General features: G+C 39.2%; 1 protein-coding gene and 2 long non-coding RNA genes across 3 annotated transcripts in view; 2 read left to right on the plus strand and 1 right to left on the minus strand.

The window, feature by feature from the left end:
* Window positions 1-23,211, minus strand: part of LOC122658661 (very-long-chain aldehyde decarbonylase GL1-4-like) — a 126,557-nt gene that overhangs the window by 77,292 nt on the left and 26,054 nt on the right. The gene's annotated exons all lie outside the window — the stretch shown is intronic.
* LOC122658746 overlaps window positions 1-23,211 on the plus strand; it is a 107,628-nt gene that overhangs the window by 19,558 nt on the left and 64,859 nt on the right. The gene's annotated exons all lie outside the window — the stretch shown is intronic.
* Window positions 36-21,944, plus strand: LOC122658750. Its single transcript, XR_006332491.1, has 4 exons — window positions 36-166; window positions 963-966; window positions 13,780-13,783; window positions 21,931-21,944. It is a non-coding gene; the product is annotated as an uncharacterized LOC122658750 (long non-coding RNA).

Raw genomic sequence — 23,211 nt, forward strand, 5'->3', positions numbered from 1 at the left:
CAAAGGTTACTAGACACAAGATGTTCTCTATTATTCACTTCAAGTGGCAAATTTCTGAGGAGAAATTCGAGGATGAAACATCCATCAACTAGCATCATTGTTACAAATTCATCACTGTTGGAGCTGATGATTTCGGCACAACATTGGCGGGTTCTTTCTTCTATCTGTATCAGACTGGGTAAGTTAGGATTTCATTATTGATTTCAATCTATCTATTACAATGTGTATAAATAGGGATAAGAATCCCAAGAGGATCCTGAGAGGATCAAATATCTCCACATGTGATAATGGAAGGATTCTATATCACATGTGATAATACAAGGTAATGAAATATACACAATCGTGGGATACAAGTGTTACACAGAGCAGGTGAATACATGGTAAGTGATATAAAGGGTAAGAAATAAACATGGTAGGTGATCAATTAGAGGAAGGGACCAATATAGCACGTTCCAATAGTGAGAACGGCTATATTGGTCAATACACCCCCTCAAGATGAAGATCCAGTGTGGCGGAGCTTTAGCTTGTCTCTCATGAACTGAAATCGGGCGGTTGGCAACGCCTTGGTCAAGACATCCGCGATCTGATCATGCGTGGAGATGAACTGAACTTGTAGTGATTTGGCTGCAACTCTCTCACGAACGAAGTGAAAATCTATCTCCACATGTTTGGTGCGTGCGTGGAAGACGGGATTTGCTGATAGATACGTAGCACCGATATTGTCGCTCCACAAGATCAATGCAATTGGCTGTGCAATCCCGATTTCCTTGAACAGGGTTTGTAACCAGATCAACTTGGCTGCCGCATCAGCAAGTGCCTTGTACTCGGCCTCTGTGGATGAGTGGGACACAGTCTTTTGTTTTCTCGAGTTCCAAGATATGAGGTTAGGACCCAAAAAGATTGCATAAGCTCCAGTAGATCGCCTATCAATCGGGCTGCCTGCCCAATCGAAATCCATGTAGGCTTGTAATTGCATGGATGGGGATCGCTGAAAAAGTAGGCCATGAGAACTTATACCCTTGAGGTATCATAAGATCCTCTTCAAATTGCTCCAATCATCAGCCGTGGGTGAGTGCATGAATTGGCAAACACGATTCACCGCGAATGCCACATCTGGTCGTGTGAGAGTAACATATTGTAGGGCTCCCACAATAGACCTGTAATGACTGGGGTCCGAATAAGATACACCCCCTAAGTCTGATGTCTTTGTAGATGTTGACATGGGTGTAGAAATTGGTTTACAATCTTTCATGCCTGCCCGGTCCAGTAAATCAGTGACATACCGTTTCTGGGACAAAACCAGCCCGTCTGAAGTAGTATGGGCCTCAATGCCTAAAAAGTAATGTAATGGGCCCAGGTCCTTGATGGAAAATTCCTAAGCCAGGCTGGCTAGCAGTGCAGAAATATTGGCATGTGAATCCCCAGTTACTAGAATATCATCAACATATACTAGTACATAGATAATCGAGCGGCCCTGGCGTGAAATAAACAGTGAGGTGTCTGTTTTGGATGCAAGAAAGCCTGTTTGAAGAAGAAACCTGGACAGCCGTTGGAACCAAGCCCTAGGTGCCTGTTTAAGCCCATATAAAGAGCGATGCAGCTTGCAAACATAGGACGGTTTGTTTTTGTCCTCAAAGCCTGGGGGCTGGGCCATATAAACTTCTTCAGCTAATTCACCGTGGAGAAAAGCATTTTGGACATCCAATTGGCGGATGGGCCAGCCCTTTGACACTGCCAGTGAGATTATAGTCCGAATAGTGGGTTGTTTCACCACTGGGCTAAAGGTCTCTCCATAGTCCACCCCTTGCTGTTGGTGAAAACCCTTGGCCACAAGCCTAGCCTTGTATCTCTCAATGGACCAGTCAGCCTTCCTTTCAATGCGGAAGACCCACTTGCAACCCACCAAATTCTGATTTTTTGAAGGTGGTACTAGACTCCAAGTCCCATTGCGAAGTAACGCATTGAATTCTTCTGCCATAGCCTGACGCCACTCAGGGACCTTGACAGCTTGCGTAAAACAAGTTGGTTCAGCTGGCTGGTCTGAGGATGGTTGAATATGAAGCGCTGTTTTAGTAGAGCGCAGGCGCATGGAATGCTGAGATGATGGTGGATCCAATGGTGCTGGATCAGGGTAAAAGTCAGCCAAGGGACGGGTGCGGCGTGGAGGTGATGTTGGGCTGGGTAATGGACTCGGCTCAATGGATGGAAGCCGTGAGGGTGGTGATGGTGGGTTGGGGTTTAATGGTGGTGTGATGGGTAATTGGGTTTGAGGTGAAGGTGGTAGAGTGGGTGGTATTGTGGGTGGTTGGAGTGGTGGTACAGGCCACGGCAATGGTGCGGCGATATTTGGTGAGACAGCCCAAGGAAGGGTGATTGGGGTAGGTGAAACATGAGATGGGATAGGTGTAGCAAAGGGAAAAATACTTTCAGAGAATGAAACGTGTCTAAAAACCTGTATTCGACCAGTGGTCCTGTCAAGACATCTATAAGCCAAGTGAGAGGGACTATAACCTAAAAATACATGTGGAGCGGATCTATAATCCATCTTGTGCGCATTGAAGGGTCGTAACAGAGGGTAACACAGGCACCCAAAAACTCGAAGAAAAGAGTAGTTGGGAACACAATGAAAAAGCAGTTGGTAGGGAGAAATCTCAGAAGAAATACGAGAAGGCAAGCGGTTAATTAGGAAAATCACAGTTTCGAAGCCAAAAATCCAATATTCCCTAGGAACCGATGCATGGGCTAGCAGGGACAGCCCAGTGTCAACAATATGCCTATGTCGACATTCTACTGCACCTTACTGCTCATGCATGTGAGGCGCAGAAACTCTATGTGAAATTCCCACAGTGATAAAAAACTTTGGTAAAGTTCGAAATTCACCCCCCAGTCCGTTTGGACAGATTTAATTTTCCTATCAAATTGACGTTCAACAAGTTTTTGAAAATTAATAAATATTCCAAAAACCTCAGACTTGCAACCATCGGGTAAAACCAAATGAACTTAGAGTAGTCATCAATGAATATAACAAAATAACGATGCCCGACAGGGGAGGGTGTAGGGGAGGGTCCCCAAACGTCACTGAAAATGAGGTCTAATGGAAATAAACTGTGTGAAAATGTCTCGCCTAAGGATTGGCGACAGGCTTTTTCTATTTGACAAGCATTACATAAATGATTCAAAGAGGAATTTAAAGAAGGCAAATTATTATGTGTGACGATTTGCCGAAGAAGTTGTGAATGTGGATGGCCCAAACGGTTGTGCCAGCCATCAAGAGCAGTCCGACATGTAAGGTTTGCTGATGGAGAATTGCGCACAGGAATGGTGTATAGACCACCGTTACTCGGACCTGACAGGATTGTGGTTTTGGTTCTCCGATCCTTCACAACAAAAGAAGAGGGATGAAACTCGAAAAATACATCATTATCAGATGCAAAACAACTAACAGAAAGGAGGGGTTTGGAAATTGCAGGCACATGCAAGATATCAGATAAAATAAAATTCCCAGATGAAGAATGTGATGGAATGAAAGAACTACCAATATTTGAAATAGGAACTGTCTTACCATTGCCGACCTAAAGAGAGTCTGTAGCAGTATAAGGGTCATAAGAGGTAAGGGCATGGAGATCAGGTGTCACATGATGAGTGGCGCCTGTGTCTGGGTACCAGGGTAAGGGTTGGTTGGCCGCATAGGTGGGCGTGGGTAGTATGGGTGGTGCGGGTTGGTTGTGGTAGGTGATGTAGTGAGCGGCTGGTGTGGTATGTGGCTGATATTGGAATTGAGAGGTTTGACGGGTGAGGAAATTGGGTGGTGGTTTGGGTTTACTGTAGCAATTCTGTGTGTTATGGGTGTCCCGATTGCACCAATGGCACCAAAGACGGGTGCCCTGAGAACGTCCGCGTCCACCTCTACCACGGCCTCCCCGGCCTCTCCATGGACCACCCCCTCACCCAGTGGATGTGAAACGACTGTCACCTTGCATGTAGGTCCTTTGGACCTGATTGGCAGAGGGGGAAGCATTAGTATGGCCATCATCAGTCAAAGAAAGCTTCGATAGCTTAGAGCCATGCAAGAACTCATGACTCAACAGCATGGCATATAGGTCATCATAGGGTAATGGCGTGGTCCTGGTAAGGAGAGAAGAAACAATGTCATTAAAATCCGCTTTCAATACCTTGAAAATATGGAGATTGAAAGCACTTTGTCGCAAGGGATGGCATCAACGCTTAATTCTTCTGAAATGGTCTTTGCACGTTGGAGAAATGCAGAGACAGACTCTTCAGGTTTTTGCTCCAACTCTTGCAAAGCCATAGTCAATGACATTATGCGGCTCTCTGAGGGGGAAGAAAAGGCTGTATGCAAGGTGTCCCAGATGTCCTTGCTGGTTCGTTTCCCAAGAATCAAAGGGAATACCTCCTCAGAGAGGGATGAAAGTAGCAGACTACGGAGTAGTGAGTCTTGGCGTCGCCATGTGGTGGCAGCAGTCGGATCAGTTGGACATGGAGTTGTTCCATCAAGGTGGCCAAATAGGCCCTGGCCATCAAGAAACGGTTCTACCTGTTTTTGCCAGAAGAGGTAGTTCTTAGAGGTAAGCTTCACCGATAGGTAGTGGTGTGCATGGTGAAGAGAAGGAGTGCCAGAGGGAAGCGTGGCAAGGTCACTACTGCTGTCCACGATTCTGGCAAGGCTATGTTAGGTCTTCGATCTACAAATGAACGTAGATACTGCCATTTATGTGTTTCCATTACTCTTAGGTTTTCCTTTCCATGGTGAAAAGGGCCAATGGAGACCAACTGAGGTGTGTATGCCTCTTCGTTTATTTTGTGGAGTTTCTCAGGAACACGATAAATACAGAACTTTGAGGACAAGGGAGGGACAACATTTAATCTTTCTCGGATAGATGCCGCCAATATACTTTCTGGATCTCCAATTGGAAGGGAAATGCACTGACCACCTTCATTTTGTTGCTCAAAAGTATCTATAGGACTGGGCATTGTATTAATCTTTTACTCTTCTACTAAATAAAGTAGGTAATATAACTGGCAAAAATATAATCTTGGTCAATACCAACAAAAACCAACCACATAACAGAGAGAGAGAGAGAGAGAGCATACAAAGCGAACAACAGTAGCCTTCCCTAGGAGATTTCAAGCATCCATCCAGTAGTGGAGAGGAAAAGAAGAAGAAGAAAGAGACAGAGAAAGAAACATAAGCTTACCTGATTTTGGTATAAGCCTTCCATCCTGCTGGACATGAATTTGGGTGGAAAAAGAAACCCTAAAAGAGGGATAACATAGCAATCAGTTTCTACTGCTTCAGCTAAAACTTATAGGCAAAAACCTCATAACGACTCAGAAGTAGTGAAGTACCTTGAATTACAGAAAAGAAAATGAAAGCAAGGAGTACCAGAAGGTCTGCTCCACCCTTACAACTTGGCTATCTGGTAATCAAAACAAACAATAAACTTTAGTTGCAGTGAACAGAGAGATGATTCCAATACCCACAATCCCTCGCTACAGTACAGAGAGGATTCCAAACCCTACTCTCAAACCACAGAGAGAGAGAGAATCAAATATCAACAAGGGCGTACCTACAGATGCGTGTGAGAGAGATAATCAAATATCAACAAGGGCTGTAGAGAATATTATGATTTCCGTAAAGGCTTAAACACAGAGTACCTAGAGAGAGAGAGAAAAGAGTACCAGCAAAAATAGCAAAAATCGCTAGTGCAAGACCCAAATCGTTGATTCTCATTCATGCAAACACAAAAGTGAACAGCACTCCCCTTGGCTTTTTACTGGTGGCACCTCAGATCAATCACGTCGCGTATGAGAAAAGCTAACCCATCCCATCACTCTTTCTGTGTACAAAATAGAACGACGCTGGCCTATGTATGAACTTAATACTCAAAAACACTCTTTCCAACTTCACAGGCCTGGTAACCTATCACGGAAAAAGAAAAAAAAACTAAGGCATGGTTACCGGTAAAAGTGTAAAGCCTTGAGATGAGCATTGTATGTTAGATTTAAAATATATTTAATATATATATTATTTTATTCTTTAAGTTTCAAAATATTTTGATTGCTTTGCTATGGTGTGGGACCCATGTGATCAAAGAAGTAATGGTTGAATTTCAAAGGTTGTAACATCCTATGGGTATCCTAAAATCTATTCATGGTCACTATCATGAGTGGGAAAGTGGGTCAAGGATATTGAATGAGATTAATTTCTCAATTCATGGCCATAGGTGATGTCTCTCCCTTTATGGGGTATTAAGGCCTTTATGGTCCTTAGTGGGGTTTTAAGGCATTTATGGTCTTAGTGGAGAATGAATGAATTTTAAGGCCATTCATGACCTTTAGTGAGGAATGACCATGAATTTGGAATTAACCTCCAATTCATGTCCATATTCATGTACATAAATCTCATTCTTCAATTTGGTCATAAGTGGATGGTTATTCTTGGGAATTCCAAAGGAGTGCAAGGATTGGTCTTGGGCCTATATAAACCCAACCAATTGCATTGTAAGATACATCTTTGGATACATGTTCATGCCCATACTCAGCAATCACTAAGAGTATTATTCTCTCTCTCTCTTTTCTTCTAAATGTGTTAGAGGGTTGCTGTGTTGAAGCTCTTGGCTCCTTCAAGGGACTAGAAGGACTGCTTCATCTTCTAGTTGGAGGTTATTTTATCTTGGGGTAGTGGTGCAGAACACTCCTTGACAGTAGGAGGCATCAATTACCTTAAAAGCACCACCACAAGTGTGACTCAACCTCAAGCTTGTTCAAGTTATTGCGGGTGTGGTTCTACATAAAATTCAAGCTTTAGTCTTCTCATTTCAGCCAAAGGTCAAGCCTAGTTTCTACTGCTCAATCTATTGTATTACAATTTGTGTTGTTTCAATTATTTGTAAGGAGTTGTAATACAATTACCCAACAAGTTTAAGGTAATTGATTGTCGTAAGATCTCATGGCTGATCTTGGAGTTGTAAGCAATAAGAGTGATGCTTCGAACAACACCGCTGATGGAGCTGCCAACAAAGAAAATCCTTCAAACACCAGTATTGAAGGAGCAATCAGCAACCAAGAAGGCGGAGTTCCTGTTAGCTGCAATGGTAAGGAGATTCCTCTTTTCCCTACCGTTGACTCAATTCCTACCAATGTTATCCCGTCGGTGACGGAGCTTATCCCGGATTTGGGTAAAATGAGGATTGTCTCTGAATTTGACAAAATCGAACAGTTTGGAGGTCAAAACTTCAAACGATGGAGACAAATGATGTTGTTTGCATTAGCCCAAATTGGGGTGGTATTTGCCTTGATTGAACCCATGCTGGAAAAAAGTAATGATCCTGAAAAGGAGAGCAAAAGGGTGGCTTGGATTCAAGCAGATTACCAGTGCAAGAATCGGATCTCGAACGCATTATCAAATGACCTATACCATGTGTATAGTTCTTTGGAGTATGCGTGTTCGATTTGGAATGCCTTGGTAAAAAAGTACTCTCTTGAGGATGCTGGCTCAAGGAAGTACTTGGTGGCTAACTTTCTAAACTTTGCTATGAAAGATAGTGATACCGTCTCAAACCAAATTGATCAATTTCAAATATTGGTTGGAAAGCTAGTAAAGGAAAAGATGGTTCTACCAGAAGAATTTGTGACCGGTGCCTTGATTGAAAAACTTCCATCTTCTTGGGATGCCTTTAAGGCGTCTATGAAGCACAAGAAGACGGAGTTGACTCTAGACCAATTGATTGTAAGGATCAAAATTGAGGAGAAGAACCGGCACAAGGACAAGGGTGAAAAAGACCTTGGGGAAAGACGCCTAAAAGCAAACTTGGTAGAAACCAACAAACAAAGCAAGAAAAGGAAAAATCGTCAAGACAATGATGAGCCTTCTTTCAAGAAAAAAAAACTTACTTATTTTGTGTGTGGTAAGCTAGGACACTTCAAGAAAGATTGTCGGTTCAGGAAGAAAAATTCTGAAAAGGTGAACCTAATTGAAGACAACGTCTTTATTGCTATGGTCACGGAAGCTAATTTGGTTGAAAAACCAAAGGATTTGGTATTGGATACCGGTGCCACAAGACATATTTGTGGTAATCTGAAGATATTTTCCTCTTATTCCATGAATGCAGAGGATGAAAAGGTATTTATGGGAAATTTTCAAAGTGCTCCTGTTATGGGAAAAGGAAAAGTGACTTTGAAACTCACTTCGGGGAAGACTATGGTTCTCACCAATGTTCTTCATGTGCCGGATATTAGGTGCAATTTAATTTCAGTTCCTTTGCTTAATAAAGTAGGAATGAAATTAGCTTTCGAAAGTGATAAGACAGTTATCACTAAAAACAATGTTTTTGTGGGGAAGGGATACCTTAATGAGGGGTTGTTTGTACTAAGTGTTGGAAATGTTGTAATTAAGAAAACTAGTATTTCTTCTGCTTACATGGTTGTCTCTTCTAATTTTTTTAATTTGTGGCATGGTAGGTTGGGTCATAGTAGTGTGAAATATATCACCAAACTATGCAAGTTAGGCATGATCACCGATAAGGTGGAACCCCCTGTGAACAAGTGTATAACTTGTGTAGAGGCAAAGTTAACCAAAAAGCCTCACAAGACTATAGATAGGAAGAGTGATCTCTTGGAATTAATCCATAGTGACTTATGCGACTACAAGTCATATGAGTCTAAGGGAGGAAACAACTATATCATAACTTTCATAGATGACCACTCTAGATATACCATGGTATATTTACTCAAATCAAAGGATGAGGCCGGAAAGGCATTTATGTCTTACAAAATGGAAGTTGAAAATCAACTTGGTAAAAAGGTTAAAAGACTTAGAACCGATAGAGGAGTTGAGTACTTTAATCTTGATAAATTTAGTGAGGAAAATGGAATTATCCATTAAACAACCGCTCCATACCAACCAGAATCAAATGGGGTTGCCGAAAGAAAAAATAGGTATCTTAAAGAGATGATGAACTCTATGTTATTGAGTTCAGATGTACCACTTGATATGTGGGGAGAAGCCATGCTATCGGCATGTTATCTATCAAATAGAATCCCACATAACAAGACTGGTATGGTTCCATTTGAGAAATGGTTTGGTAGGAAACCCAGTCTAAAACATCTACGGGTTTGGGGTTGTTTGGCTAAGGTATTACCGGATTCCAAGAAAAGAAAATTGGGACAAAAAACATGTGATTGTGTGTTTTTGGGTTATGCTACAAATAGTACGGCATACCGGTTCATGGTGATTAAAGCCATGGATGATGTTATTGAGCCTAATAGCATCATAGAATCAAGAGACGTTGAGTTTTTTGAAAATTTATTTCCCTTTAAATCCAACTTACCTACAAGTAAGGATAGTTAATTGACTAATGGGGAAATTGAGTCAAATGAAAGAGTTACCAATCAAGAATTGAGTAATGATGACGAAAGTCGACCTAGGATGAGCAAGCGACTCAAAAGACCCAAATATACAGATGATGAGTGGTTTGTCTATTTAGTAGACAATGATCCTCTTACATACAAAGTGGTTATTACATCACTGGATGTCGTCTTTTGGAAAGAGACAATCAAGAGTAAACTAGATTCAATCTTGGCGAATAACACTTGGGAATTGGTGGATTTACCATTCGGATCCAAAACTTTAGAAACCAAGTGGATATTTCGAAAGAAATTAAAAAGTGATGGGTCACTTGATCATTTCAAGGCCAGACTTGTTGTCAAAGGTTTTAGGCACAAGCCTAATATTGATTACTTTGACACATTTACCCCGGTGTCTAGAATTGCCACGATAAGGGTTATGTTGGCAATGGCATCAATACATAACCTGGTCATCCATCAAATGGATGTGAAAATGGCATTTCTTAATGGGGACTTAGAGGAGGAAATTTACATAAAGCAACCAGAAGGTTGTGTTGTAACTGGCCAAGAGCGAAAGATTTGCTAACTTCGGAAATCCTTATATGGATTGAAGCAGGCACCGAAGCAATGACATGAAAAATTGGACAAGGTTCTAATTTCAAATGGGTTTGTTGTAAACGACACTGAAAGATGCTTATATAGCAAGTTCTATGGTGGTAGGGGCGTATTCATACTACTATATGTAGATGATATGCTTATAATGGGAACAAACTTACAAATGGTTAATCAAACTAAGAAATTTTAGATGTCTAGTTTTGACACAAAAGACTTAGGAGATGCTGATATGATCCTTGGGATCAAAATCACCGAGCAAGGAAATCATATTTCATTATCCCAAGCCCGTTATGTAGAAAATATACTTAAAAAGTATGGGTACCATGAAGTTTCAGCGGTTAAAACACCTTTTGATATGGGGTGTCATTTGAAAAGGAACCTAGGTGAACCAGTGAATCAAAAAAGATATGCTCAAATTATTGGTTCGGTCACATATCTAATGAATTGTATGCGTCCAGATATTGCCTTTGCGGTAGGAAAGTTGATTCAACATACTCACAATCCAAGTAAGGAACATTGGAGCGCAGTTGATAGGTTACAAAAGTACCTAAAAGGCAATATAAACTATAGTTTACACTATAATGGTAAACCAGCGGTTTTGGAAAGGTATTGTGATGCGAATTGGATTTAGGATACAAACGAGTCCTTAGCTACTAGTGGATATGTGTTTACACTAGCAGGCGGTGCAATCATTGTTCGAGAACTCGTTTCGTTTCGATATTTCGGGCTGACCGAAATATCCGAAATATTCAAAATTTTGGATATTTCGGTCGAAATATTGTATTTTTCTGGTATGTTTCGGTAGGTCATTTTGGTGGGTTTTAGGCCAAGTTAAGGCCTGAAACTTCATGGAAACCCTATTTTAGGCTATATAAACACATTTAAATGTTCAAATTGCAAAAATAGTCACCCAAAATGGTGTTTTCGACACCATGAAGTTGTAAATCGGCTTCCGGTGTTTAACATATATTTATTTCATCACAAACAAACATATTGATCATGCATTTCCCTAAAAGAAACCAATTTTGAGAATATGGTTTTACCTGGAATAGTGGAAAGGCTTCACAGATGTGCTAAGAAGTTTGAATCTTGTGTTCTCCAAGTGGTTCCGACGTAGATGCGGCAAGGATTCAAATGGGAAGTGGAAGAATGGAGAAGAAATGAGCAAAAACCAAGCAAAAACCAAAAAACCAGAGCTTTTAAAGTCTCGTTTCGACCGAGATTGACGAAATGTGGTCTTTTATATAAAGGGGTTTGACAAAAAATTTGAAATCTCGAGATATCACGAAATTTCGAGAATTTCGCTCGAGATATTGTATTTTTTCGATTCGAAGTAGAAGTCCACAAAGCAATCTTGTGAGACAGGCTCTACCATGGAAGCTGAGTTCATAGCCTTGGAAAAGGTAGGAACGGAAGCCGAATGGCTTAAAAACTTAATAGCGGATATTCCATTGTGGTAAAAGCCAGCACCATCGGTGTCACTACATTGTGATAACCAAGCGGCTATACATCTAGCCAAAAACCGGATATACAATGGTAAAAGGAGGCACATACGTCTCAGACACAACCTTGTGAGACAGTACATAGATTTGGGGTGTCAATGGGCCGGTTCGGGCTGGTTTCGGTTCGAGCTTTTCGATTTCGGTGTGACTTTTATAGAAACCGAAACCAAACCATTAAGAAATGTTCGGTTTCGGTGCGGTTTTGGTTTCGGTGCGGTTTGATTTCGTGTTGGTTTCGGTTTATGATAACGGGTTGACATCGGTTAGGATTCGGTTTGGTACCGGTTTTATATAACTAGTAAGGTCCGGTTAGTGCTGATTTTTCTTCTCTTTCTCTTTTAAGTATATAAAATATTTCAAATACAATGCATCTTTGTATCCTATGTCCTATGGCATATGGATACAATTGGTTGGGTAATCACTAACAAAGGATATGAGATAAAGTGAGAAACTATCACAACACATTTTTGGGGCAATGGGGCATTAGGCATTTATTGATTTACTTATTTATCGGGTTAGGTCGGTTCAGTTTGGGTTCGGGCCTAACGGTTCGGGCTACCGGTGCACCGTCGGGCTAGCCCAAACCAAACCAAACCATTTGCCTCTCTGGATCCACAAACCGAACCTGAACCATTAAGAGTTCGGTCCGGTGTGGTCCAGGCTCGTTCGGGCTGGTTCGGGCCGGTTTCATCGGTTCGGGTTGGGTATTGACACCCCTAACATAAATGAAGGAATGATAGCTATCGATTATGTGAAGTAAGAAAGTAACTAAGCTGACATATTTATAAAGGCTATGTCTGTCAAGAACTTGAGTAGTGCATCTACAGGAATGAGGTTAATGCATAATCCATAGGTCAAGTGATGGACACTCTACTTATGTGAAGAGGCTAAATGCTTGAATTAAGTTCAAGGGGTACAAACGAAGTCACCGGTTGACCGGTTCTGTACTACTACTCGTATAAATATTCATTCAAAGCTATAGATGGTGGAAATAGTACTACCATAAAAAAAGAGGTTGAGCGGTAAAGCTCTTAATTAGTCTAATCCCAGGAAATGTGGGGGTGTGTCAATTGTGGTGCATATCAGGGACTAACCTAAGTGAATGTAGGGGGTGTGGCCGCCGCCAATGAGAACTTATAGGCGAGTTTTCTAAAACATTCATGAGTTCAAGATAAGGGACATGGCCGGTTCAAAAGTCCAAAGTAATTATATGATGGGTAGCGTAAGTCGACCTATGGGATATGGTTAATGGGACGGTCAGCTACACCAATGAGAAAATGTTCAAGGAGTCTGACTCTACCTCTACTCTATAGCGCGGTCCATTAGACCTAGTGTAGGTTCAAGTCCGGAAGACACCTACAACGATGTGTCCTATAGTGTCTAATTCAATCACAGCATGTGTGTCTCGTGTCGTTGATAAACTTGTGGGGGATTGTTAAATTTAAAATATATTTAATATATATTTTATTTTATTCTTTAAGTTTCAAAATATTTTGATTGCTTTGCTATGGTGTGGGACCCATGTGATCAAAGAAGTAATGGTTGAATTTCAAAGGTTGTAACATCCTATGGGTACCCTAAAGTCTATTCATGGTCACTATCATGAGTGGGAAGATGGGTCAAGGATATTGAATGAGATTAATTTCTCAATTCATGGTCATAGGTGATGTCTCTCCCTTTATGGGGTATTAAGGCCTTTATGGTCCTTAGTGGAGGATGACCCTTTATGGGGTTTTAAGGACTTTATGATCTTAGTGGAGAATGAATGAATTTTAAGGCCATTCATGACCCTTAGTGGGGAATGGTCATGAATTTGGAATTAACCTCCAATTCATGTCCATATTCATGTCCATAAATCTCATTCTTCAATTTGGTCATAAGTGGATGGTTATTCTTGGGAATTCCAAGAGAGTGCAAGGATTGGTCTTGGGCCTATACAAACCCAACCAATTGCATTATAAGATACATCTTTGGATACATGTTCATGCCCATACTTAGCAATCACTAAGAGTATTATTCTCTCTCTCTCTCCCTCTTTTCTTCTAAGTGTGTTAGAGGGTTACTATGTTGAAGCTCTCGGCTCCTTCAAGGGACTAGAAGGACTGCTTCATCTTCTAGTTGGAGGTTATTTTATCTTGGGGTAGTGGAGCCAAACACTCCTTGGTAGCAGGAGGCATCAATTACCTTAAAGGCAGCACCACAAGTGTGCCTCAACCTCAAGCTTGTTCAAGTTATTACGGGTGTGGTTCTACATCAAATTCAAGCTTTAATCTTCTCTTTTTAGTCAAAGGTCAAGCATAGTTTCTACTGCTCAATCTATTGTATTACAATTTGTGTTGTTTCAATTATTTGTAAGGAGTTGTAATACAATTACCCAACATTGGATCCTCATTATCAAACCCGAAGTTTCAATGAAGCTTCTTAGACCCTAGAGGTCCAAGACCCTCATGTCTGAGTATTCCTTCAAAAACAATCACACACACACAACAGATAGCGAGCGATAGAGAGTAGTAGTAATTTGGTGTGAACTAAGAATGACCGAGGAAGTATACACACTTTCGCAAGAGCAATTCTGCGTTTTGGAGAAAGTAATCTCTTCCATTGTAAAAAATGATGGAACATCTTTCTCGTCTGAGGATTTGGGCATCATCAAGCATATCATCTCCCCTAAGGATTTCGAAATCCTAAGACGAAATTTTTCTGTGTTGAGGAAAGTATCTGAAGACACTAACGAGTCTATGGGGACTTTTTCGGAATCAGTGAGTTCTCCTCTTGTATGAAAATCCTTATAATGGGCTAAGGAAAAATTAAAAAACCAACAAAAAAGAAGAGTTCAGCTAATGCACCAGTTTTTAGTTACCCTTAGTTGATTTGATTGAATTGTAACTCTGTCTTTTAGCCAAGGAAATTGCAGGTAGTTGTCAAATTGCCTAGAATGGCCAATAATACCAAACTGGTCTCAATACTTAATTAGATCCTTGTCTCTAGCCTCAGACTACCTTGATCCTCAATTTTATATGGGTTTGTTCCTTGTCTCTCAACTTGGGCTGATTGGTAAGCTAGGTTTGGTCATTTTGTTGTTAGTTTTAATTTGATCATTGATGAGCTAAGGCTACTTGCTCAATTTCAATGGAGTTGGGGTTAAGTTCCCTTTACCCTGGCCAACCTGCTGAGTTGTGTCACCAAGATTAGTGAATGTGAATTGGAGTTGCATTTATCTGTTTTGTTCTTTTGCAGGCAGCACAGAAAAAGAAATCACTAGACAGAAAGGAAGAACAACACTTCACAAGTGCACATCGACCAGGCAACGAATCTCCCTAGTCAACAGTAACTATTACTAGTTCTAATAGCATAAACAACAACTAAATGAGCAGAAAAAAAGTATATGGTTCAAAGCTTGTCATAAACCAGCTAGTGAAGACTTCAGTGTCTGTAGCATCTCCACTGCTTCTCTTTTGCATCTACCTAAGAGACCACAACTTAAAGAGAATTACACTAACTGAAAGAGCCACCTCTACCTCTAACAAACCCTACCATCACATAAAAAGATAGCACTTTTGGACTTCCAATCAATAGAATCACATCTATTATGTTTCCGATGAAACATAGGGATTGACAAAGCACATTAATTCTCAAAGGAAGCATGCATAGCATACTTGCGATAATAGCATGAGGATTGGGAGATTATGCTCCAAAAGAGAAGCAGTCCTAGCTTCCCAAATTGTTGAACATAAGGTACAAAAGAAAGCTTGATTTTCTTTGCTAAATTATGTGTTATGCTCCTCCATTTATCAACTATAGAATCTAAAGATTAACATCTAAATAAATAAAACCACCAAGAAGTTAAATACAGAAGGAGAGAAAACATGCTCATCTGCTCTTATTTTATTCATATTTGTTTATGAACTTTACTAGTGTTTCTGTGCCATTTCTGCCAAAAACGTATTTTGGTGTTACTGTTACCAGAATAACGTTATTGGCTTCCTGAAAGGTGTTTGATAAACCTGTTCCAGAAACGTATCCAGAACAAGGTGTTTGATAAAACCTGTTTCTGCAATAGTTTTGTAATGGTTACTATAAATTACCGAACTGCTATTAATATTATAATCCATATAAAGTCAATGATGTTAGGACATTAAAAATTATTAAAAATCCATATAAAGTGTATATTAAAATAAAAGAGCAGAGGTGCATTAATAGGTTACTATAAATTACAGAAATGCCATTAACACTATAAATTACAAAAGTTTATGGATCGATTAGACATACAAAAGTTTTAAAGAATACGAATAGGAAATGTCTCATTCATTTTTGCATCATCAAAACCAGAGAAACAACAAAATTCATTCAAACTATCAACAAAAAAAGAAAGGAAAAAGAAAAAAAAAAAAAAACACAGAGAAGCAGACATTGTATGATGTTCATGATTGTCTTCTATGAACAGTTGAATAAAAAGGGTCTTGGTGGATTCGAACTTCCATCCCCTTGGAACATGCTTGAGACATCCTCATGTTCCAAGTGCTCTACCAATTTGAGCTAAAGACCCAACAAGTAAAGTTTGAAATTTACAAGTAACCATGAGACCATGCCACAAACCATGCTTCAATGATAATAGCTAATGGGGGTCTTGCCACAACCCTTCCTAATGTTCTCACATGTATTGAACAAAACAAGAGATCATGTAACAAAACAAGAAAAAAATTATTGAAGAGGAAGATCAAAATCAATTGTTTCTTCATTAGATAACAAGTCACTGATGAGCAACAAGTACACCATCCAAAATTTAGCTAATCTAACCCTGTCCAGCACCTTATCTAGTGTCAGATTTTCATTAAATCATAAGCACAATGTGTATGTGAAGTGTTCCTAATGTAGCTCTAGATAGGAGAAAAATCCCACCAGAGGCCAAACAATAGGATCTAATAAGGTTGCTGGTTTGGCTGGGCAGAATTAGGGTTTTTAGGTTAAATTCTAGGGTTAGGTATCAGGGAATGGTGTAATGTATATCTGATTTTAATAGGCAGGCTTTGGGAAAGCTATTAAAACAGATTTTAACAAGTTTTGAATAAAAAATCAATTTCCAGAATTTTTAGAGTTAGGGTTTGGGTTTTAGGGAAACAACCAAGTAGTCAAAACTAGGGTTTATAATAGGAATCTGAACCAGGGGTTAAGGTCGAGTGTTCAGGTGTGTAGGAGGGAAGTTCGACTGTAATATGGACAGATTCTGATGGGTGATTAGCTCTAGACAGAAATTAGGCTATTTAGGGTTTTTTGGGGTTTTAATGGTGGTAGGGGGGAATCTAGGGTTTTGGTGGATATTTGAGACTGCAGATCTGGTCGAGTGGAGGGGTTGGTATAAGGGGACTGTGGTCTGATTTTTATGAAAAACAGATGAAGGATGCAGGATGAAGGCTGGACAGGTTCTAGATGAATGAGGGTTTTAATAATTCAAACAAAAAATAAGGTGGATCGAATGGGTGGGGGGGGGGGAAAGAATGGATGGAACAGAAAATTAAACTTCAAACTTACAGCAGGAATCCACTGGCAGCAGCTTGATAATTGAGGAAACCTCCCGATCTTCTCGATGCAAGGAGTTGCAGGAGTCCACCCACCCTATCCACCTTGAAATCCACAAGGATATACACTCACAAAGGAGCAGGAACAGCAGCAGTAGCAGCAATCGGCCAGCAGCAAAACAGTCTTTTTTATTCAAAATTCGATGTGGGGGAGCCTCCACGATTTACTTTATTTATAATATGGCTTTATGCCAAATCCTAATACAATTTAATAACTTCTCCTTCACAAAATCGTGGAAGGGAAGGAATTAAAACTAAAACTAATGACTTAAAATAGTAAAAAGACCTATTTAACCCTACTAACTTAAGTTAAAAGAATCTAACTCGAAACAACTAATTTAAAAGAAGATTCCATACTAGCCAATAGGATTTAAGGACCTATTAACCAATAGGAACACTTCACTTAAATTAGACCAATTGAACCAACTGGGTGCAACCAATTATAAACTGGTTCAATCTAAAAACAGGAAAATAAACTAAGTATGGAAAATAATAATCCTAATCTATGGCTCCCTAATCAAGCCCTAAGTTCAGGACTTCTTCTTCTTCTTCTTCCTACTTGGAGCTGCATCAGTTCCACTACAACATTCTTTTCCACTCAGGTTCATCTTGTATCGCTTATCTACTTAGCAAAAGAACAGCAAAAGAAAGCAACAAGCGCATACCGGATTCTTGATTTAGTAAAAGGCACATGACGCAAGGAGAAATCGATTCAAGGGAGGAGAAGAGAGGAAGACAGAGAGGAGTACAGTGGCACCACACCACATCCAGTGAAGTCTAATAAAACTCAAAATTCATTCATTTTCAATCCAAATCTATCCCTACTTGGTGCAATGCTTACATATATAAAGAAAAGAGAAACTAAAGTACACAAAAACAGTATCAGCTTCAATTCCCTATCCGTCTATGTACCAAGAGAAAAAAGGGGGCGAGATTGGGGAGTAAAAAGAGGATATTCAGGAGCTTTAACAGTTGGAGGTAGTGGCAAGAAATTTAGTACCATATGAAGCAGGAAGAATGGAATTCTTTTCAGGTTAGATCCTTCTCAACCCAACCCTCCTTCCTAAAACATATTTATGGGAAGATTCCAAGGAAGAATTACTTACTGTAAATACTTTTCTAAAAAAGAAAGCCCCAAATTACAAGTTCAACTCAAATGCATGAAATGATGATGCTCAAGTGTGAAGGCAATTTATTGGGATTCCCATCTAACCCTGTTATTACAACTCTCTTGTACCATGTTAAATATAGTAGGGTAAATGGAGCCATCTGGGCTGGTTTCTTTCTACAACTGTGTGATAAAACCAGTCATGAGTGATGCAGTGAGGTTTCTCCATCTATTTCTTCTTTGATGGAAGGGACTTGAGGAACATATAATATGTACCAATGTAGTGTACAGGCCCCTAAATAGTCCAAATTATTAGTTATTTTCATGAACAAGACTACTGTAGTCCTCAATGACAATCCATAATTATGTGAACTCTATACAAAGAAATGATTAGGTGGGCCATGGATCCTTGCCAATTGGATCAAAAAAATATTTTGAATCAGGTATTCTACTCCAAGAATGAATCCAAAAAGAAATATATAATTTTGCTCTTACTGTGTTGAGGAGATGCCTTAAAGTGAGTCCCTCTTCTCCCTTGCTGTTTCATTCTTTATAGGAAGAAGATCAGTCAAAGCTTCTATTTCCTTCTCATGTTCACCTCATCACCTTTTACATCCTAGGTTTCTCTCATAACCTTATGGACATAACTCTCTCTCTCTCTCTCTCTCTTTCTCATCTATAAGAAAGAACTCAGTCAAAGAAAAAGAAAGTTGACCAGACAAAAATTATTAGCATGTACAGAATTAGCAAAGAGAGAGAGAGAGAGTTGGAGGTTAGGGTTTTCGAGGGTTTGGACTAAGCAATGCCCATCTTCTAGCAAGCAACTCTGACATAAAGGTTTTACCACCATGCTTTGGTTTAGGAATGTCCTGGTGGTAAAAGAGAACCTTTATCAACCATATGTTGGACTGTAGGTCCTTTCCAAAGAAATAGAGAAAATTATAAGTCGAGAGAGGTCGATGCAAGATACAGTGGTCTAGCAGCATGTTTAAAAAAAGCACAATACTTTAGGACATAGAGTTGAAACATATTAAAATGTAAAAACAGAACGATAGTCAGGACTGGACTTTGAAGTGTGAATACCAGCACTAAAGTTTGCAGTATATGGAAAAAATGTAATCCAATGGTAAGATTTAGGAATAACTATTCAAAAAGCCTACTAGATTGATCACCCACCTGAGAAACCCCAAATGGTCATGAATAGAGCAATAAACCCCTAGACTTCATCAAACCAGAACCTACCAAAATAAACCACAGACAGTTGGATAGTAGGTGCAACACTTGGGAAATTAAGGATGACTTGAATCCAACAGTAAAGCACAGCTTTCTTAGGTTTCTGCACTTGTGTGCAACCATAAGGCAAAGAGCCCCTTACCTCTTGCACAAATATTTCACTCCACCCAATACCATCTAGAACATACACTGAACCATGCATGGCATGGGCAGCATAACATCAGGTTTTCAGAGCTACTTTACAGATCTGCAGATCCCTGTTAGGAGAGGATCTGAACCTAATGCCAACTTCTAGGCACTGAATTAATTTTTAACAAAACAATCACTTTAGGCTGATCCTTGTGCACAAGCCACATCTCCTAGACACACAACAGCACTATTGACACACAATGAATAACGATTTATATTGACTTTGAAGTACCTAACAGGGATACAGCATCCATCTTGAAGCAGCTTAGCTGGTCTTTTTGAATGATCAGCCACACTGGGACTGAAACAAAGCCCAGACTCCCGCAGGGCACATGAGTGACAGAGGGCACAATGGCCTAGAGTGTTTTGAGTGCATTGATATCAGGCAACTAGAAAGAGTTACATGTCAGCCAACCCGCAGGAAAGTTAGTTCAAAAAATAAACCTCTTGGCCTGAGTTTCAACTTTCAATGCAGCTTCCATTCCCCAAAAGATCCCATATATCTCTTTTGCTGTTGTGCTTTAAATTATTTTCAGCTTCTTGGGAGGGGAGAGGAGTCGTGCTGCCATTTTGGGTCACTAAATCTGCACTTCTCGGTAAAAAAGAGGAAGCCTTTAGAACTTACCTTGATTCCTAACCATCAAGGCAAGTTGACAAGCCCACATATAAACGGATACAAACTCTGATAAGGGAAACAAGAACAGGACTCTTAAATCCCCCAAGTCCAGCACTTCTATAGGGATGAACATATATATTGTCAAAAGCACATCAAAATCATGAAGTTTCTGATTGTAAAATTTGTTACAAATAAATTTTACATTTTGTTTATGGGTTTTTGGTTGACAATATGAATAATGAAATTGAATCTCAAGAATAGCGTATAATTGGTTAGAAAAGAGAACCTTATTTTTCTGTAAGTAACCATGCAATACAGTATCAATATCGTTTCTGTCGATACAGGTACATTAAACATGCTCAGCTAACCGGGTATTACAGACAAAAACCATAGTCCCCTAAAGTCTCATGGAATAATCCAATGGCTTCCCATATTTTTTTGAAATGCTCCCTAAAAGCGCTTGAATTTCTACATCTAGCCCTAACAAATTACTCTTGGACATTCAAAAATAGTAAATTTATTGGCAATTCATGCAAATCTAATTGTTTACCGGAAAAAAGGCCTGTTTTATTTATGCACAATGGACTTTGAAATTCCCTTAATTGTCCTGAAAATACCCATTAATTACTTTATTTTACTATTGTCACCTGTAGTAACATGTCACCCATAAGTTCCTCCCTATTTAACCCTCAAATACTGAATCCTCTTCCGTTTGAGACATCTCTCAAACCCTTTTATGGTGTACAGCAAATGCCCTTAGTAAATCACAACAAAATACAAAATACTTTAAAAAGAAAAATAGGACTCTACCTATAATTTTATCGATGAAGGAAAGCAAGACAAGAACAACATTGTTTCGCAATTACCTCTCACTTTTTCTTTTTATTTTTTTTCCTTGGCCCTTTCATTTGATAATTCTCTCCTTTTCCTTCTCTTTTTGATTTTGATATTTCAGTAGTTTATTTGATTGCTTCGTTTGTCTTGTTAATCAGGCAATTCTCTCATTTTCCCCACTCATTTGGTTTCAATAACTCTTATCTGCCTCCTTAGATCTTTACAGGGGAAGAAGAATTAAGACACAAAAGAAACCCGAAAATATTCAATGCAACAATTAAGCCACTCCAAAGTCCAAATAACTTCCAATCTATTGTTCTCATAATTATTTCTTGATACAATTTTCCTTGTTCCTTTTAGTTTGATATATTCGAATAGTGTATTTGATAGGTGATAGCTTTGACAGACAAAATGTTTATTTCATGAATAAGTGAATTCTATAGGTCTATACCGTGCATATACCATTCTAAAATCTAAAGTCGCATATAGTCAATCTCAGAAGTCTCCTAGAGACGGCTGGAGACTCCTAGCCCTTCAGCAACAGGGTTCTAGCTCAATTTTTACCAAAAAAAAAAAAGGGTCTAGCTCAGTGGATTCAAACCCTTGACTCGATTTGACGCTGCCTTATATCTAATTTTAGGGTTGCAAATTCGATTACAAATTGACCCAAACAGATTTCAACTGAGGACTCAATCTTAACAGTGGATTATTCAGGATCAATCAAATCACTATCTTCTAGTTAACGAACACTACGAAACGTCCAGCTTTACATCTGGAACAATCATTTGCAGAGACTGCACAATCTCTAAAACATCTGGAATAATGGAACCAGCAACCTGATCCTTGAGTTTAACCAATTAAAACCAAGTTCAGTTTCACCCAAATGATTAGGTTTTCAAATAAATAATTCTTTGACATTTGAGTATTTTGACCACCAAACAATCTAAACCACTCTTGTAACGGAGGGGATAAAAGTACCCGGGAACTGTTCGAAAATGCCCTGGAACGAAGCTCGTCCTTCGTAGCGGACACTGCAGAATTTCTTGGTAACTGTTGGAGTCTCATCGTGTCTTGGCGAAGCTGAACGTTGGAATTGACTCTGTCTTCCGCGGCCAAGCCCAACCAGGATTTTGGTTGGAACGGATTACAGATGCAATGGTAGAGACCTTAGTTATCCAAGATTAGAGACAGATGGAGAGAGACCTTACTTCCCTCTTGTGTGACCCATCATGGAGAGAGACCTTACTTCCCTCTTGCGTGCGCAAAGAGAGAGATGAGAGAGAGAGAGAGAGAGAGAGTTGGAGGTTAGGGTTTTTGAGGCCTTGGACCTTAGGTTGAGCAAGCGAAAGATGGAGATAGCAAACTACTCGTTTGGGAAGTAGCTTATCAGGTAACAGTTTTTTGATAAAGACCACAAAAATGTAAAAATAACAAATTGTTGTTATTATAAAATCGTTTTTAAATTCCCAAATTGTTATAAATTTCAATTTTTGTTATAAAAAACAAGTGAAATAAAATGGATTTCTCAAATGCATTTTCTGTGCTAATTGTGTGCTGGAAACATTAAGAGCACAAAAACAACAGAAACAAAGGCACTGTTTGACAACGTTAATAGCGTTTCTGTTTTGTTTTTTATTAAAAACGTATTTTGGTGTTACTGTTATTAGAATAACGTTACTGACTTCCTAAAAGGTGTTTGATAAATCTATTCCAGAAACGTATTTAGAACACTATTAATACCAAAAGGAGTTTGATAAAAACTGTTTCTGTAACAGTTTTATATTGATTAATGTAAATTACAAAATTCCCATTAATAGTATAATACATATAAAGTCAATGATATCAGGACATTAAAATTTATTTAAAATCTAAATAAAATATATATTAAATAAAAAGATAGAGTTACACTAATAGGTTACTATAAATTATAAAAATGCCATTAACACTATAAATTACAAAAGTTTATGGATCGATTAGACATACAAAAGTTTTAAAGAATACAAATAGGAAATGTCTCATTCGTTGTTGCATCTTTAAAACCAGAGAAGCAACAAAATTCATTCAAAGTTTCAAACTATCAACAAAAAAAGAAAAGAAAAGAAAAAAACACAGAGAATCAAACATTGTATGATGCTCATGATTGTCTTCTATGAACAGTTGAATAAAAAGGGT

This window comes from Telopea speciosissima, chromosome 1, assembly GCF_018873765.1.
Source record: "Telopea speciosissima isolate NSW1024214 ecotype Mountain lineage chromosome 1, Tspe_v1, whole genome shotgun sequence".
NCBI lineage: Eukaryota > Viridiplantae > Streptophyta > Magnoliopsida > Proteales > Proteaceae > Telopea > Telopea speciosissima.